The sequence below is a fragment of the Trachurus trachurus genome (genome assembly GCF_905171665.1).
Source record: "Trachurus trachurus genome assembly, chromosome: 5".
NCBI classification, from domain to species: Eukaryota; Metazoa; Chordata; class Actinopteri; order Carangiformes; family Carangidae; genus Trachurus; species Trachurus trachurus.
This window is the reverse complement of record NC_139896.1, coordinates 20102888-20122627: the sequence shown is the minus strand read 5'-3', so window position 1 is coordinate 20122627 and position 19740 is coordinate 20102888.

Genomic DNA, 19740 nt, shown 5'->3' with positions numbered 1-19740 from the left:
TTCAGTGAAACGGTCGTTAAAGTCAGTTTCAGTGGCCTCTGTGCCATCTTTTTTATTTAGAGCATAAATGTATAGTCTATATTTATGAGCAGAAATGCCAAGAATCACTTGTCTGTGTAGGACCTGGTCACAGTGGCATCAGACTGTGACTGGTGTTGTCCGCCGGCCTGGGCTTCTACCTGCTGCTCTGCGCTCCTGAGGTAGATGTGAAGTTCCGGCCACGTCGCTCCGAAGCTTCATTTGCGCACAGAATGTGAGCTGCTGGGGTGAAATATGTGACCTGGATGTTGTTTTGTAGGTTATATTGTGTGTGTGTGTGTGTGTGTTTTTCTTTAAATATATATACAAGTTATATCCCGCTGTGAAGCCGCTTGATGTCTTGATGCAGGCGGAGCGTCGCGCGCAGCGGCTCTGTCCCAGCGCAAACGAATAAAATGCAATAAAAAAAACCGTCCGGCTTAGGCTTGATTTCACTCTTTAAAACAACTTCTTCTTCAACTTTTATCCGTTGCTGATTGCACGCTCCGTCACCACCAGCTTCACTTGATACAGTGCACAGGCGGCATATCAGTTTGGTCTCTGCAGCGCAGTCTGCAGCCGCCGCTGCTCCGGCACTTGTTACGCGCCGGGGACGGGGTTGGAGGCTCGGTGGGACCGCAGCACAGCGTTTCTCTCCCGCATAAACCGCTCACGGTTTTTCCCCCTGATTATCAATGATTAGAAAAACAGGCTTTGCAGACTGATTACAAACCGAACTTTTCTCGGCACCTGCTTAATCCACTCTGAACGTTAATTAAATTCAGGGTAAAAAAAAAAAAAAATGGAGACGGGAATCTAAGTTTAAACATTTAATGACTCTCACACGTATAGGCTTTAATAGTAGGGTTTTGTTCTTTTGCTTCATATGAGTTTTAATCTGCCAGTCAGTTACATTAAAACCGGGACAAATGTGAGAGTTGATCCAGCAGAGGTGCACCAGGCTCTGGCAGCTCAGTCTCACTCTCCAGGCTCCACGGAGCAGCAAGAATCAGAGACAGAGATGTTTTATGTTTTCAGTGACTGCAGCAGTCTCTCTCTCTCTCTCTCTCTCTCTCTCTCTCTCTCTCTCTCTCTCTCTCTCTCTCTCTCTCTCTCGGCACCTTCTGCTTGGTATTCATGACCTGTAAGGCAGCAGAAAGAGGAACTTTGAAGGGAAGACTGGCTCCAAACACTGAGTCCGCCCTCCCTCCGTCTCTCCTCTGGCTCCGGCTCCGACTGGACGCTGCAGCGGAGCAGCCGCGTCTCTCCTCCCTCTCTCTGTATCTCTCCTTCCGTGCGTAATGGTGCAGGAGGAAGATCCAGTCTGCGCGTTCGGGTGAAATAACGTGTCAAATATGTGGAATCGAGTCCGTGAGAGAGACGGGTCTGTGGAGGAAAAGTTTCAGAGCAGGGGTTAGGAGCGAAAACTGAGCCAGCTGCAGCTCAGAGTGAAGACATGAGGCAGGTCTGCTCCTGAGGATCACGACCCTCTCTCTTCATCCTCTTCATCTTCCTCGTTTTTACTGATTCGCCAACCAAACAGACTCGTGCACGAGTTGTGCGGAAATGCGCGTGAAGTCCTTGTGCAATGTCCCCAGTCACTACTGCACTCTGTCATAACTTGATGTGGGTTATCTGTGTTTTTGTGTGTTTGAGCGTAGTCAAGCCGGGAGAAACAGCTGAGACATTTCGCTGGCTGCTGTTTGCTTCTGTGCCATCAGGGGGCGATATCGACCCATCACATCATCTAACCCCGCTGCAACACACACACGCACACACGATAATGTGTCATCTTATTTCTATTTACATTATATTATATTTCATCTGTCCAACAGTTTTTACTTTTAGAAAAAAGCCAAGAAATTCTATCTATCTATCTATCTATCTATCTATCTATCTATCTATCTATCTATCTATCTATCTATCTATCTATCTATCTATCTATCTATCTATCTAATATAGTTACAGCGTTGGACTTGAGCACTGGAAACACTGGGTTTGTCATCTTTTGGCTTAAAGCTATTCTCTTTTAGTGTGTGGCTCAGTGTGTAGGCCACTATTCAGAGGGTCGGTGGTTCGATCCCTGGCTCCTTTAGTCCATGTGTGGAAGTGTCTTTATTTTGAACTTCAGTGTGTGGGTGTGTATGACATACAGATGTTGAGCTCCATGTGAATGTGGCTCCATTGTGAAGCTCTGAGTGGTCGATAAGACAGGAGAAGCTCTTTGGAGTTGCAGTCCATTTACTGTTTCACATTCCACATTCAGGATTTGTTTACTGTCATTCTAACTGTGCAGTAGAGCGAAATAACAAGCATCTGAAACATGATTAAAGAACACCATTTGATAAATAAACTAGTGAACTGTGTCAGTATAATTAAAATACATTACACAAGTAACATAACTTTGATGGCACTGATATAGGACATTAAATAATTAAATTTGAACAGTACAAAGCTGCTGAAGTCAGAATCCACGGGTGCTCCTGTACCCGGGGTGGATTCTGATGGCAGTCGAGTTAAGTTGCCAAAACTTAACCTGGTGTGAAAACGCTCACTCACAGATCAACGCTAACATCTGTGCAGTAAACATGAAGCCCGCAGCAGCAGCAGCTGTTGAGCCATTGATCCACTTTGTTTTGGGTGAATTAACCTTTAAAAAGCTTTGTTACGTCCAACAGAGGAGAAACATGTGCCTGTGTGTGTGTGCCTGTGTGTGTGTGTGTGTGTGTGTGTGTGTGTGTGTGTGTGTGTGTGTGTGTGTGTGTGTGACCACTAACTGCTAAATGCCCGGTCGAATCTGGAGGTGACGACTAGGGCGTTGAGGTGTGTGTGTGTGTGTGTTTACAGGGGAAACCAATTTACAATTTATATTCAGCTTAATTAGATTTCTTTGGCAGTAAGGACAAAAGGGGGAGAACGATTGAAAGAGAGGAGACGAAAGGAGAAAGAGAAAGAGTGACCATGAATCATTCTCTCTCTCCTTGACTCTTTTGCCCGGTGTGTTGACATGTTAGAGAGACGTGTGGAAGAATTTGGCTTTGATCAAATCAACAGCCAACGATTCCCCCAATTACAGAGACCTGATGTGATTAGTGTGTGTGCCATTCTCCATATGAATGTGTGACCGTATCATACAAACGGAAAAATAGCAGAGCGGGAAGGTAAAGATGAGGAAAAGAAGTGATGATGAGGAAAGAGGTGAAAGCCAAACAAGAGATGTCAGGGGAGTAATCGGTGAAGAAGAGAAGAAGAGAGTAAGGATGTAAGGATGAGACTGGGGAAAAGGGTGGGGAGGAGTGGGGGAGTGAGGAGAAAGAAGAGAACAAAGAAAGAGAGAAGGACCTTGAGGAGAAAGAGAGGAGATTGAAGGCAAAGAGGCAGTGAAAGGATGAGACCGTGGGGAGAGAGACTTCTGTCGTTCATCACTCCTGTAAAGACAAGATGAAGAGGAAGAGGAGGAGCAAGGTTATTATAATCGTTTGGGATTTTTCATTATAGTTTAGTTTTATTTTGTTTTGACTTTTTTTCTCTAATTCAGTTAGTTTTAATTAGTTTTTAGAGCGGGTTTGCTAGTTTTCATTTTTTCTAAATGCTTAGTTACAGGTTTGTTTTTATTAGTTTCAGTTTTTTCATACTTTGGGTTATTTGTCAGGTGCAGGATTCTAAAAGATTAGAGTAAGTAGGCTATTGTGTAATAAATATTGTTTTTTGGCATATCAGTGCAGTAGAAAACCTTGCATGTTGTATTGTATTTAACATCATAAAGTGAACACAGGAGTTGTGAAACAGATTTATCTGGCAGCGCACAGAGCCAGACTGATACTTCTCCACCTCAGCTTGATGCTGATGTGCTTATAGCTTTTCTAAATTAACCTTACAATGCCTCATATCCAACATTGGTTCTTTGGTGGCAAAAGAACTGGTTCAGTATGAGGCACTGATAGAGTAGAAACAAAGAAACCCTTATTTCACATGTTCAGTTGACAACTTGTTAACATTTTTCCACAACTGTCAGCATTTTTTACATATAACCTTATGGGATCCACTCTGTCAATGGCTTTTTATTAGCTGACCAATCACAGTGAAGAAAAAACTGGATGACATACAGTATATATGGTAAATGTTACCTTCATGCTGGCATCATGACAACCATGTTTAAATATTTCAGCAGCTCGTTCGTGTGTGTGCTTGGGGAGTATTCCACATATTTTATCACCTGTTTCCACCACAAGGCACTTGCTTTTATCTTTCTCGCCGTCGCATTGAAAGAAATCAATTATACAGTAGGACTCTGCCGCTTTCTCCCAACTTGTCGCCATTTTTCCAGATAGAGTGGTGACGAGAAGCCGACTCTAAATGAGAAGTGACGGACCGTGAGGTGCCGTGTGGTGCCGCCAGCTCACGTAATTGCGCGAGCAAAATAAATCGATCAATCCGAAATTGACAAAGACGAAAACAAAGGGAATTTTATCCATAATTTTACACAGTTTCAATTATTTATCGCTTTTCATTTTTAATTATAGTTTTTATTTATTTCAGTTAACGAAAATGTTTTTTCAATTCAAGTTTTCGTAATTTTGTTTATTTTCGTTAACGATAAATAACCTTGAGGACAAAGAGGAGGGAGGAATGGGATAAGGAAGTGGAAGTGAAGTGATCGGAGGAAATGACAAAGACAGAGGATGACAGGAGGTCAAGAAGAGAAAAAATGACACTAAGTTGATTATGTCCCAGTGTTATCGACTGTCTGAGTGGCTGTAATTGTTTCCTGTGTGTGTGTGCGTGCACGTGTATGTGTGTGTAAAAGTGAGACAGAGAGAGCTTCATGACAGGATGTCTGTCACCTCAGGCCCCGCTCTGTTTAGTATGCTGTCCATCCTCCCTCACTGTGTGTGTGTGCCTCTGCCTAATCCACAGCACTTATTCTATTGGCCTGACTAACTGACGGCCTAATAGCAGAGCATGTTGATTGCAGGGGTGTCGTGTGTGTGTGTGTGTGTGTGTGTGTGTGTGTGTGTGTCTGACTGAGTCAGACAGACCACTCTGCCATCAGTGATGTGCACTCAGAGAGAGAGAGAGAGAGAGAGAGAGAGAGAGAGAGGTAGAAGGAAATGAAGCCGAGTGACCATTTGTTCTGTCAGTTGACGAGTTGTTGTTATGATGCAAATTACAGAAATACTAGATTAGCTACATGCTAGCAGCAGCTCACAGCACTCTGTGTGTCCTCCTGTGGTCGAATCCCATCAGTGGTAAAAACGCGAAATAAAAAGTGAGAACGCAACGCCACTTTTGTGTTTTCTGTTCAGATCGTTTCCGTGTAAACGTAGCCTTAGTCTTTAAGGTTGTGGGGTGAATGCAAGTGTTGGCGCCCACTGTACCAGTGAACCATTGTAGATTGATTACTGGGTTCTGGAGCAGTGAAGCAACTTCCTTGTCCATCTGTTGATTATAACTGAGGAGAGAATCAATGTAATTAAAATAGATGTGATGTACGCGAAGGGACGTGTTTGCTTCGAAAAACTGTGGTGGTATCGCAACCAGCACCATCTATTTTCCTCCTCTCTGCGTGTCTTGATTGAAATGCTATTTGTCTGCCAGCTCATGGCCGGTTATCAAAGTTTCTGAGCAGCAAAAAAAAACAAAACAACAACAAGAAAGTTATTTCCCTGAGTTCTCCAGTGATGGAATATGGTGTCAGACTGACAGTTGTGTCTGCCATGGGGAAATTTGACAGTTGAAAACTGAATGAGATCCTGTGAGTAGTGAATGATAACATGGCTCGGAAAAGCACATCTCGTGGAAAGACAAGAAAAATGGTTATTTAGTTGCCCTGAGGGAGAGTTTTCCCCCCTGCACCAACAGAGCCAGTAGAGCTCACAGAGCTCAATGGAAACGAATGTACGTCTGTAGCCATTAAAGAGGTGTATTAAGTATGAGAGATAACTTCCTTAAATGGCCTCAGGATATTTGATGAAGTGAGTGCATTGAGTTTTAAAATGCACTTGGACTGAAGTGAGAAATCGTTTTCTCCACCTGCAGAGGATCCGGGAAGAGAGAGGTGGGGAAGAATGATTGGAGGGATGGACTTCAAACAAACGATGAGGAGTATAATCCTGTAAAGTCATTCCATCCTTCCTCTGGGGGTGGGGGGGCTCAGTGGCAGCAGGTGAAGCAAAGCAATCCAGACGTCCTGCTCCCAGCAGGGTGACAAGAAACTATAGTAGCCGTGCTGTGGGTCTGTCACCTGCAGGGGTTGGGCTGCGGTGAGAGGAGGGTGGTGGTGAATATTGTGATATAATATTGTATTATGTAAATTGAAACCATGAATTGAAATTTTAGCAGTAGAAGACTAGAGTAGGTTTTCTTCCTGTTTGTCTGTCTGTCTGTTTGAAGGCATCAGGGTTAAGAGCTTGTTGCTATAGAAATGGGAGAAAACATATGTCCTGAAACATTCTTCGTTTTGCAGTGTGAATCAAAACGACATCTTCAGCTTCTTTAATTCATTAGAAACAAACCGACATCCCCATATTTCAACTTTGAGGTGAAATGCATTGATATCAGAGTAGTTTCATCATTGCAGCAGAAACATCAGCTGCTCTTGGCCCAGGTCTGTGTCTTGCAATAGCATTCTAAATAAAATATATGCCTGGTGGACACCAACACTTTTATTATAACAGGTTAAAAATCATTAATTACAGCTAATTCCTTTACTATGTAAATTATACAGCAGCCCATAAATAATACAGCAGCCTTAAATGATGCAACGGTGCATCCAGAAACCCTCAGCCTTGGAGGGCCTGATGGCAGGATTCAGAATGCAGCAGGTGTAAATGAGGTGGAAAATATTTTTGTTTTTATCCTGTGGCGAACTGTAGCCGCAGGGCAGGACGGTGCAGATGTTCATCTCATGTGTTTCAACGCCCTTTGACTCTCAGACAGTTGCTTCAATAAATAAGAGTTCATGTCACTCTCAAGCTCTCAGAAGTCACAAATAAATGATTTGAGGAGAGATGTGTGAGCAGAGCTGGTTTCTCTGCTTCTCCATGATGATGGAATTTGAATCACAGGAAAATGAAAGGAGGTTCAAGCATGAGTGGTTTGATACAGTATGTCTGTCGCAGAAGTTTTGGTTCTGCCGGTGGAGAGTCAAAGAACAAGACTGGAGAGGTAGCATGCACCCAAGTTTATTCTCTATAGAGAAGGGAACAGAACACAGAACTACACAGCAGATAGCAGTTAGTGCCCCCTGAACAGAGATTGCAGTCCCTTCTCCACCACATGTCAAAATTTGACTTTTGATTTGGCAGCACCCTTAAAAATATGGCTCATAACCTCTAGTTAGTGAGTTCCCACTACTAGGGGGTAGCTTCTGAAAACGTTTCTTGTTGTTGATTCTGTTTCCAGATAAGAAAACAAGGCACAAAGCCTGTTAACAAAACGTATAATATGAGTAGAACAATTAAATGTGAAATGAATCAAATTTCACGAGTGTAAAGAAACTGTCAAATTTTTGATACAATCCTCTGCTGTATTGTTCTGCTATACACAGTAAATGTAAAGGTGGGACCCTTTTCACTGAAATAACAAAATAAACTTGAGACTAGAAATGTTGAAGGTTAGGTTAGTGATAAATTCATTGATAATAACTTCCTTCACCACTTCCATGTGTCTCCTGCCCCTGTTTAAGGGGAGAGAGGATCTTTCTCTGTCAAAGCCTCAAACTGCCACACAAACACAGAGACAAATCAAGTGGTGATTGAGCTGATTAGGATGCCGGAGATGTGAATCATACATGGTGCGGTACATGAAAATCTTCCTTTGCGCTAATTAAAATAACTGCTGATTAATGCAGGAGGTCTTAACGAAGCTTAACAAGGTTTCAGAGTAATTAATCCATATTTAATAGTAGATGTGAGGCAAGAGAATGTGAGAGGGCTGCCTAGTCGACTGAATCAACGTGGCTGGGGTGTGGGGAGGGGGGGTATGGATGAATGGCAGAAAGGAAATAAAAGAGGAAATGAGACAAATAAGTGCGGGTAGATGGAGGAAGGTAATAAACAGGGTGATGGAGCTTAGCTGCAGGAGAGAGAGAGAGGGAGAGGGAGAACGGGAAAAGAAGATATTAGATCACAGCTTTCACTTTATTCTCACAGTGACTAAATGTAATTTATGTCAGACTGTGTGGGAGGTCTGACCCAGAGGATGGATGCACAGCTGTAGACTGAGCCACTCCCAAACTCTGCATGAAAACACGTTCTGTAGAAAAACGTCCAAATCCACCTCTACAGAAACTGGTTTCTGAGCCCATTGTGATTAATTAAGTGATTCTTATCAAGTCAGATATTTCTGGTTTGTTCCATTGTTCAGTCAGCTCCCTGAATGACTAAAGAAAGACCCTAACCCTTTAACAGTATGAGAAACATAAGTGACCAAGTTTAACCAAACCCAAAGGAAAGAAAGAAATGAGAGTAAGATTATTAAACCTTAGGAATCAGATACTGTAAGATGCTTTTTAAAAAAAACAAAAACATTTAAAGACAAAAACTGATCAGTAGAGAAGATAAGCTGAAACAGAAGCTGTGAAAGAAGAAGTGAGCTAAGGAAAAGGTCTGAAGAGAGTGAGAGAGAGAGAGAGATGGAGCGAGTGCAACAGACAAGAGCAAACATCATAATATTTGCCTGACAGTTGGATTTTGCCTCGTTATTTACAGACACAAACAGACACACACAAAACACACATGCACAGACAGAGAAACACACACACACACACACACTAGCAGATGCACACATGTCCTCCCGTGATGGAGCAGTGTGAAGGTGCCAACCATCTTCTAGTTGTTTACACACTTTCATCTGTAAACACACACAAACACACAGACACACAAAAACACAGTACAATACAATACAGCCAAGTGTACATAACTGTGATCCAGCATCTGTGCACCTCCCTTCTTTATGCGTGTGTGATTCTTTTAATGTTGTTGTTCATCCACTCATTCACCATCGCCTCCACCTGTTCACTCATCCATCTGCATGTCAATCCATCAACCATCCATCAGTTACAAAGTGCATGTGAAATGAGCGGGAAAATGCCTCTTGTGTATGTGCTCATGTGCGATTTGTGTGTGTGCATATGTGTCCAAGAGTGTGTGTGTGTGTGTCTGTGTGTGTGTGTGCTGGGATTGAATGCTGATTAAATGATAATTGCCTCTGTCATTGGCGGTGACAGGAAACCCTGTCCGGTTAAATGATACAGAAAGACAGAGAGTCAGGTGTACGGATGGAAAGACAGAAAAACCTGCCGAGAGGCAGTGGCTGTGGCTGCTTCACCTGTCACTCACAGGGTGGGGGGCGAAAAGGAGGAGTGATGGAGAGGGATAAATAAGCGTGGGAGATTGTGAGGAAAAAAAGGAGGGAGGAAGATGTGAAGGAGAGGAGAATGATGAGAGCGATTGTCCGTGGAGGATAAAGGGCAGAAATGACAAATGGTGGGAGGATGAGTGGGAGAGGAGGAGGAATAAAGATTGTTGATTGTTGAGGAGGAGGTACAGAATGGGAGTAAAGAGGGAGGGCGAGAGGGAGAGAGGTGAGGAGATAAAGGCCTCTTTACCATGTGCCCTTCGCTGTGTTGTGTGAATGTGATGGTGATTTTACATGTGATCCTCATGTGTGAAGAAGTGCCACATTGACCGTTACCGTCACAGGTGCAGACACTGTAACATGTCAGCGTCGCTCCGGTCTGTCTCAGACATGTAGTACAGAACAATAGAGGTTGATGGGCAACACTGGACATTTATAAAGCAGCATCAAAAGGAGAATACTCAAGTAAGTACGGATGTTGCACAAGATTCTTCCCGGTATAAATATGGGAAATCGATCTTAATTACAATCACAAGTTATAAATAAATAAGTCAAGTATGTATAAATGTTTGGACACTCCGATCTTTTCTGTTTAAATTTGGGGTCCAATTAGGAAGGCATACCCTTCCAATACCCCCCAGAATTTAAGCCCTGCACACGGGTAAGACAAGAACTGTTAAATAAACAATGAAATAAAATAAAATTCCTAGAATGAGCCAATTTAAAGAGCCCTCACACTTAGAGTGGTCATTAATTTAGGCATCAATGGCAAAACAAGTTCTGTAATCCATAATTTATGCATTTTGAACGAGAGCTGAAAGAGATATTACAGCAGTGCTCCACGGTGGTCCTGCCATTTTTGAACAGAGCCATTATGGAACATTAACATAACAGAGACGTCACTTTATGCAGATAAATGAACCCCGCAATGCTACAGATTCCATGGCTGGAAAACAAAAAAAAAAACAGCTAGAGCAGCACAGAGGGAGACAGTGAGACAAACAGGGAGACACAATAGATGCAGACAGAGCGATGATCTGCATTTAAACTGTGTCTCTGTCCTTTTGTTCTCTGCGAAGCGACTGTTTGTTACTAAACACGCTATAAATAAATCCACATCAACTTTGACTTAATGGAAAGCCAAAGAGCAAAAGGCACTTCGACTGTAAATAACACTGAGTCGGTCGTGCATATTTTTAGATGAAAGCTATACGCTCCAGTGAAGTCTCTCCACCTGGATGCTGGAGCAGAGCAGACTGAGAAAAGAGACAGAAATGCAGACAGACACCCTATACATTCACAATGTTGCAGCCGTTTCAAGTGCAAATCACAGCTTCATGGATTGTTTTGTCTGCAGTCTGTCATGAAGTGTCTCTGAAAATTGTTCATGTTGTTGTTATTATTGCAAACTCCAAATTAAGGCAAAAAAAAAGATGCGCGAGCAATTTAGTATACTGCTATTTGTTTGCAGCTGTTTAATTTGCCCACCTGTCTTGCCAAGAGCTTCAATCAAAGTTTTTTTTCACAAGACCAGAATTTATTATACATCCCCTGAGCAAGTGTTTTCTCAAGTTAGACTGGACGCTACAGTGACTCGGTATCGGAAAGTGACCAGAGAAAACTGATAAGCATGCTACTTTGGTAAAAGAGAATAAGGGATAGAAGAAGAAGCAAAGCAAGAAGAGCTTTCCACCTCTGGATACAGCTGATGATGAGTAAAGGAATGATGTTTAATGCTGAACTTGCAACATTTCTTCCAGATTGGAGTCAGAATATCTTTATTGATCCCTGCAGGCAAATACCTTTGATACAAACAAGCACCCAATGCAAAAAAGAAAAAAGTAATATACATAAGAGTTGAAATATAAGAAGACCGATAAAGGTGGATAAAATGTTCTAAAACACATGAAATAAAATAGAAAAATACAATAAATAGAAATAATATAATACCCATATAATTCATATAACCAGTAGCGGAAGAAATAAACATATTTGCAATATTAATGCAAATGCTAATTTTAGCTATGTAGTGCATGTCTATGTATCTCTTTCTCTCTTATAATGTTAACAACTGTCTCTCATGAATTAGATGTAAGAGGACACCAACAGTGATCAGTCTGTGATCTTTGCTGCAGCTCATCATTATACAAACGAAATATCTTCTTTTCAGTTCATCATAATGTAATCAGTTTTTGAGGAAATAATAAAAAGGTTATGCCGAAGGACAGAGGGGTTAAGTTAACTTTACAATGGGTGTTTCTGCAAACTGTGTGCCATTGTTCTCTGAACTGAATTAGATGTGATAGAAGAGGCTTCTGGATAGAAGAGAATCTCCTTGAAGCAAGTCAGAAAACACAAATGAAACATTTGTCAAAACCACAATATTTTCTACCAGTTTTAGCTGTAAGAATGTGTAAGTAATAATGTGTCACGTAGTAGAAAAGAGGTTTTATTACAAAATGCTTTTTCCAACCTCTCGACAACCTTTGAGAGAATCGGCTGCCGCTGCTGTTACTACTAGTCGAGGATAATTGCAGAGCAGATGCTGGATGAGACTTTGTTGATGGCTACCGCTGAGTTATGAATCATGACTAATTATGAATATACTTAAAGTCCTCCACCGTTGTGTGCAGTGAGATAATGGTCCATTAAAAACACTCTTAACATGCATGGACCCACGTGAAACAGGTGCACGACCCATTTTGGCTTCATAAGTGTATTCTGAAATAGTCTCATCATTTTAGAGCCCAGGCTTGAGTCCCAATTGAAGCCAGCAACACCCATCAACACACTGATGCTCCTAATTATAAAACTGATCATTCCCAGAGTTAAAGGCTCCACTTACTGTACACATCAGTCCCAGCCCATTAAACAGCAACAGAAATAAATTAATTTGAAAAAGTCGACAAAACACATTAGTCTCTGTCATCTGACTAGAGATGATGAAACCTTCATATGTGTCCATTGGAGGTCATGGACAAAATGTCATCCTGTTCAGTTTAGCATCAAACCAAAGATTTTTAGGAGACAATACCCAGTGTGACCATTTAGTATGGTGTACTGTACGCTACGCTCAAGAGAATGATGCAAAAATAATCTCATATTTAATTAAATTACATTGATACCCTGAGGTGGTACTGTTTCTTCATGGCCAAGATGATGTTATGTTAATGAGAGTACCGTCTTCTCTGGTTCGTATGTGCCCTATGGTCTTGTTGTGATCGGCAGGCGGTCAGTGGCAGGACTGGAACAGAGGATGACCACAGGCTTATGTGTAATCGTCAGTCTTGGGCCTGTCTAATAGCATGGACACCTTTTAACAGGAAGTGACAGCAGTTGAGAAGGAGGGGTGGGTGGTCAGTCAAGTAGATCGTAGTCACCATCTTATAGTAGAAACGTGATGTACGATCTGAATCATATTATGACGTGATTAGTTGTATCTGTCACTCTCTTATTTTCTGTTGTTAAATGTACGTGGCTCATCTCTCTGCGAACATCTCTAAACTTTAAATATTAAATTAAAACTACAGCTGTTTTTTTCCTATGAAAAATATTCTCCCATCAGCCTTTGTTGTATCTTTTCCTGCTTGCTCATAATATTTCAGCTTCCTTGGGTTTATAGATTTTTATGCAAATCCAAAACGCACATAAATTGCAAGTATGGAAGCTTCCCTGCATTTCTTCCACTTTATTGTCTTTGATTTGTGTATCTGCTCTTCCATTATGTCCACTACTTTTCATCAGTCTTTATTACTTTCAATATTTTAGTTGCAAATTATATAAAACCTGTCCGTTTTTGAGAGTCACTAGTGGCTTCCATAAGTTTTGTTTCACTGATGCTGCATCTGTCTGAGTGCTAGAGTCTTATTCTATCATGCTGTCAGTCTGCAGCCCAGAATAGCATGACTAACAAAGGAGCAACAATCCCCCCCCACACATGAAAATCCAACACCAACAGCAGTAGCAACCAGCACGTTGTGTTTTTCAGATATTAAAAGTGCCTTGAGAACAGCCCTCTGCTTTACCACAGACCAGAGAGGAGGGAGATAAGAACAGAGGTCGATTAGGAAGAGGCAGCTTTGTGGATGGATTGAGATAGGAGGTGGAGGGTGGGGTGGGCAGTGAGAGAGGGAGTGACAGGCCGAGATGTAAAGTGAGAGAGATCAACGGAGAGATGGAGGGAAAGTGACAGGGTGAGGGAGGAGGACAATGGCACAGTGTCAGAGAGTATGAGAAGGTATAACCGGAGCAAGAGATAAAGACAGATGTTCTCAGGTAAACAGAGGTGGAGAAGGATCAACAAAGAGAGAGAGATGTCAACAAGAAACAACGAGGAAGGAAGAAAAACCTCTGGAAAAAGATAACGTTTTTTTTATCTGTCTGTGCTCCTCAATATTTGAAAACTAATTTTGATACCGCATCAAGCCAAATCAACGAACATTAGCCTTGTCAGCTAACATTATCCCGGTCATCTAACGGTAGCCTGGTACTCTTAACATTAGTCTAGTCAACTGACAGTAGCCTGCATGATTATCTAACGTTAAGATTTACAAGATACTGTTTCCCTAGTCTCTTATTGTTAACCTGCTCATCTAAAATCAGCCTGGTCAGCTAAAGTTAGCCTAATCTCATTCAACTAGTTCACACATACAGTCTACCATTCATGTTCGCAAGCTGTTGAGAGGCAACTGTATGTCTGCGTGTGAGTGTGTGTGTGTGTGGTGGGTGAATGGGCAGAGAAGATGAAAGAAACTAAAAGAAAAGAGAAAGAGAGGGTGGGTGTGATAAGAGGAGAGTGTTGGGTATTAAAGAGTATTAGTGAGAGTGTAAGCCATGGACGGTAATGAACTACCCCGACGCTCAATAGACCACCAAGTCCCTGTGTGTGTGTGTGTGTGGCAAGAGGAGGAGACAGCTCTGGGAAGGTAACAAGGCCCTTGTCTTATCCCTCTTGAGGTCCTATTAACCTTTGCTCAACATTCACACACACACACACACACACACACACACACACACACACACACACACACACACACACACACACACACACACACACACACACACACACACACACACACACACACACACACACACACACACACACACACACACACACACACACACGCCCTCTCTCTTTTGGGCTGTCCCACTGACACACACTCTCATGTTCTCTTGTGTTTCACACACACACACACACATACACAAACACACTGTCCTCACTTATGGGATTTAAGAGCTGGTTAATTGGTTTGCAGAGGCTAATTTTCTGTTGAAAGTTAATGCCACCGTCATGCTTGGGTCCCCATGGAGAGGGTCAGAGTCATAGGCTGGCTGTGTGTGTGTGTCTGTGTGCTTGCATTATGTAGATGTATATCCGTGTCCTAAGGACTGAGCAGCCTGAACATCCTTCCTTCCTATCAGATCATATCAAGTGCACACTTTAAAAGCTTTTTCCTTTTAAATATATATTCTTGTTTTTAACAAGATTAAAAAGAAAAAAAAAGTGTCAGAGAGAAAATTTAATAACAGAACTGGCACCGTCTGAAACTTGAGTTTTTACTCTGGTGGAACAACTGGATGATCAATCAGTGGTGTTCAGGGCTGTGTGTATAGAGCCACAGATTTAGGTTACACACACACAGATGAAAGTGCTTTATGGCCTCATTCTCAGTGACTATCTTTAGAAAAGTGTGTGTTCCGTTGTGGGGGTGGAGCTTTGAGATGACTCGTGAAACTTTCCCTTAATGTTTCAGTCTTGTTCTTCAGGAATCCCAACTTTCTGAAGCACTTTTCTCTCAGACTTAAATAATCTTGCGTGGCTCTTGACTTTAGTTCCTAGGGTTGAACCTCACTCTCTCTGGACTATTTTATGTAGATATCTGAGACAACAACAGTGATATAACTGAGGTCTTTTGGTGAAAGGATACACTTGAGGACCTGTAATATATATGATATTATGATCTTATATATATTATATATATATAAGATGGTTCAGACGGACTGACAAACAGTCAGACCTCCAGTTCCAGACGGCTTCTGTCTTTGTGTAGTTTTACTGAGAACATTAGAAAATGATGACTCTATGTCCTTGAAGCAAACATTGAAGAGGAATGCTTTTTGGTTGCTTTGTATATTCTTCTTTATGTTAGTTTATTGACATCAGAAGGCTTTTAAAATAACTGAAATGTCAAATGTTCAGTTCTTTACAACGTTTGGAACTTTAATTACATCTGAGTCTTTCAGTGAAATATGCAACATCGACTCTTTGTCTATGTCTCTGTTCTGAAGTGTGTTTTTGTTTTTACTCAAAGTCCTTGAGCACAACACAACACAACTGCTTGCCATTCATTGCGTGTTGAGACAGCAAGATCCCTACCGTCTTACCAGGTGCAAGTGAAAGTGGTGAAGACTTTCCCCCCAAACCACCTAGCTCATTTGGACTTGACGGAGGAGAGACTCTGCTCCGAGCTCCCACCAGATGTCAGACCTCCTCCCCCTCTCTCTGAAGCCCATCCCCTCTTCTCTCTATGAGTCCAGAGAGAGTCCAGATTAGGGAAACTGAGTAACCCTCCAGACCTAGAGTGAATGAAGGTGGTGTTTATCAAGTGCAATGAATTGAAAAGTTTAAAAGTTTACCTTTTGGCAGTCAGAGATTCACAAACCACAAACACATCATCACTCAATCGCTGTGAAGCTGTAATACAATCAGAAAGCAGGACAGGTACGCATGCTAATGATATGCAAATAAGCCTGACCATTTACTAAGAGACCGGTGCAAACGTTCGCCTTCAACTATTGTTCCTACTAATGAGACACGCCGGCAGACGAGGTGAAGAAGTGGCGGGAGTTAATTCACTTTCTGAAGATTGGATTGTTGCTGTTATCAGGTAGATACAGAGAGAGAGACAGAGACAGAAAGAGAGAGAGGGAAGTGGCATCGATGTCAAATACAAATTTTGAAAGTTTGTGAAAACTCTTTTATCTGTTTGACTTCTCATCTGAGTTTTTTCTTTCTTCTTTCTCTCTCTCAATCCCTTTGTTTCTCTCTCTCTATCTGGTTAACCGAGGTTGGGATGACTTGGTTGGGCAGTAGATCAGCACAGACTAGGGCTGAGTATATATTTGTAGGACATTTCTTTTGCCTAATGGCCTACTTCTAATGAATATGAGAAGAAAAAAAAACTTGATTTCAACTACCTTTTTTACATACAGCTATAACTGTTGAAGTTATTATAAGTAAAAGGAAATCAGTGACCTGATGTCAGTAAAGTCCGATAAATAATTATTTCCTTGCCGGCTCCATCCTCTGGCTGGGACTCGTTAGAAATAGGGCTGCTTGACAATCAAAATTATTTTGGTCAAGATTGAAATCAAAATGTATGTATAAAGGAAGTGGGGGAATTTTTCTTAATTGTGCCAATGCCTGCACATTTTATGAACCAGCAACAACAGGTGAGCGGAGCTACCAACCAACAATGACTCATTACATTTGCTTATGAGAATTCACTTGTTGGTAGAACCCTAGTACAGACATTATCACCATCATCCAGAATTACTTTTGTTATGAAAATCAAGTGACGTAATAGTTTGAGCAACATAGTTGATGTTGGGGACATCACTCCATTTAGGCATTGTTACCATGGCAATGGTGGTTCGCCAACTTGGCAAGATGAAGCAGCTTTTTTGGTCCCAAGCCTACACTGTGTATGTGTTTGAGATTTTTTTTTTGTTTGAGATGTTTGTCTGTGTGTGTCTGTGTGTTTGTGTGTATGTTTTGCCTTGTGGCAAAAATAGAAAATAGATCACTTTCTGTGGTGATGAATAAAGCTGACATCTCCTAGGGGAAGTGGGTGTGTGTGCAATGTGCATGCATGCGCACGCTTGTTTCACGACCTCCAGGCAGTGTGTAGGCTTGCAAGGTCACGAACTGTCTTCCCTCAGGTGTGATCTTCTACCTGAGTCTGAGCATGTTTTGATGGACTGTGTGTGTGTGTGTGTGTGTGTGTGTGCGTGTGCGTGCATGCGTGTGTGTGTGTGCGCTCCTGGTGGTTTTAAGCAATTTGCATTGAAAACCCAGTGGTTTTCATTATAGGACCTGAAGAAATATCCTTGATCTTGATTTGTCTAGACACATACACATAAACACACACTCATGCTGAGGTTGTGCTGACAGTGGTTCACTTTTATAATTAGTATATAAATTAATTAAATGCCTTTAATGATCTCGGACTAAAGGAGAGAGAGAGAGTGATGGATGACTTGTTCACACGTTCACACACTGGGGCTGTCCTGGTGTGTGTGTGTCCCATTGAGTTCTTTTTTTTAGTACTGTATGTTCTTGTGTGTGTGTGTGTGTGTGTGTGTGTGTGTGTGTGAGATTGGCAGCAGTAATTGGAGTCTGGTTGGCAGAGGAAACAGTGAATGAATACAGTCATGGAATACTGATGGCGGCTGTTCAGACCTTGAATACCAAAACACACACACACACAAATGGAGGAGTACTATCAGGGATGCTCACCTCCGGCTTTTTAAATTTCATCTCCCCCCCCCCCCCTCATCCTCTTTCTCTTCCTCTTCCTCTGCTGCTTCACAAACAGCTGATGGAAGAACCGAAATGTCGTCTTAGGCCGCGTTAACGACTCATCAAACTGGATGTTGTTGACCTACACTGAAGCTCCACTTCACAGGAGTTGTCATCCTAATTATTGTGCGACTGTTCAGGGCTTTCAGTGCCGAAGTGCCGAACGTATGTGGATGCCTGGTGGTTAGATATGTCAGGCTTTCAATATGTCATTGCAGCACCGCAGTGGTAACACACTGTGGTTACAGAGATGTTCTCCAACTCACAGGAGTGTTAGTGATCTCACAGCAGCACTGACATGTTAAACAACCCACAAACCTGTGTAGTACTGTTGTACTGTAGTACTCCAGAAAGGCACTGGATGTTTTTTTTTTCCCATTCTCTATACTTAACCTGAGTTTTATTCTCTTTGTAAACATCTAACTTTTACTTCTCCACATTTCAAGACAAATGTTGGCCTTTGACTCTACTACAACTCTTTGAAGGACTCTTACTTTGAAGCCAGACTTTGAGTCAGTAAATAAATTATTTTATACTTTGAAAATCCAATGCACTATGTTGATGGCAGGAGAGAAAAACAACAACCAATCCTCTCCTCCTCTGGCTGCATGTGTGAACCTGTCATTGTCCTAACGAAGCTTCTCAGGATAAAGACGAGGCTGCAGACCAGAGACCATGGACTGATCTGAGAGTGTGACGGTGCAGAGATAAAGATTTGCATTTAGTTTTCATGTTTGCTGATGATCTTCAGCTACACATGTACAGTACTATAATAATAAATTATAATAGATGAACACACACACATAGACACACATCTCTTGTTAGAGTTGGTATTTTCCAAAGACGTTGTTGTCAGCCTGACAATCAGAGGTCATGCCCCCCTCTTTCTACCCCTCTCTTCGTTAATTGCCATATAGTTAATTGCTAAAGAGCATCCAGCAGTCACAACCAATTGTTAGCTTAGCTGTGCCACGGAAAGGTTAGCATGGCATTAGCATTTAGATGAGTGAGAGACCCAGAGGAAGAGAGGGGGAGAGAGACAGGTAGGGTAGAAAGACTAATTATACTTCACTCTGTGGTTCACATTAGTGATTGGTTGCGCGTGTGTGTGATGTGTGTGTCTGGACATGTGATAATGAATTTTCACACATAGCTGCCTGCAAGTTGTTTACCTGCTGTGGAACTTTGTGTGTGTGTGCCCATCCATTTGTCAGGTTGTGGTAAGAGCTTCAATATCTGCTGTAAACAAAAGTTTGTTTCGTTTTTGCACACGTACACAACCCAAATATATTTAAACAGCAAAAAAGAGAAAATTATCAGTTGCTCCTAAAACCATAGCTAATGAGAATGTCATGACAAATACACATGTAGTGTGATTTTAAAGCAGGTCTAGGTTATACTGTATATTAATACTGTGAAAGCATCAAAGCCTTATTTAGTCCACAGAAGAATGCACACAGACTATTCAGAAACTGAGCCTGAAAACTAGTTGTCAGGGCTTCTGTGACTTTGTGATGTCACAAGAAAGCAGGCTCTAAGTCCCACCAACACATAGATGTAAGTAGATAGGATAATTAGACCTACTATATCTACACACTCAATCTGGGGGGTCTTCCATCAAGCTCGCTTAGCTCAAAGTCTGGCTTAAATGGCGTCTCGCTGGCTCCGCTCCGTTCAGACGTTGTGCTGATTGTGAACGCACCCCACCGGCGCAGAGCATGAAGAGAGAGAGAAGGAGACGAAGGGTGTACTGTGAAGCTTGTTTAGTGGGTTAGCGAGGT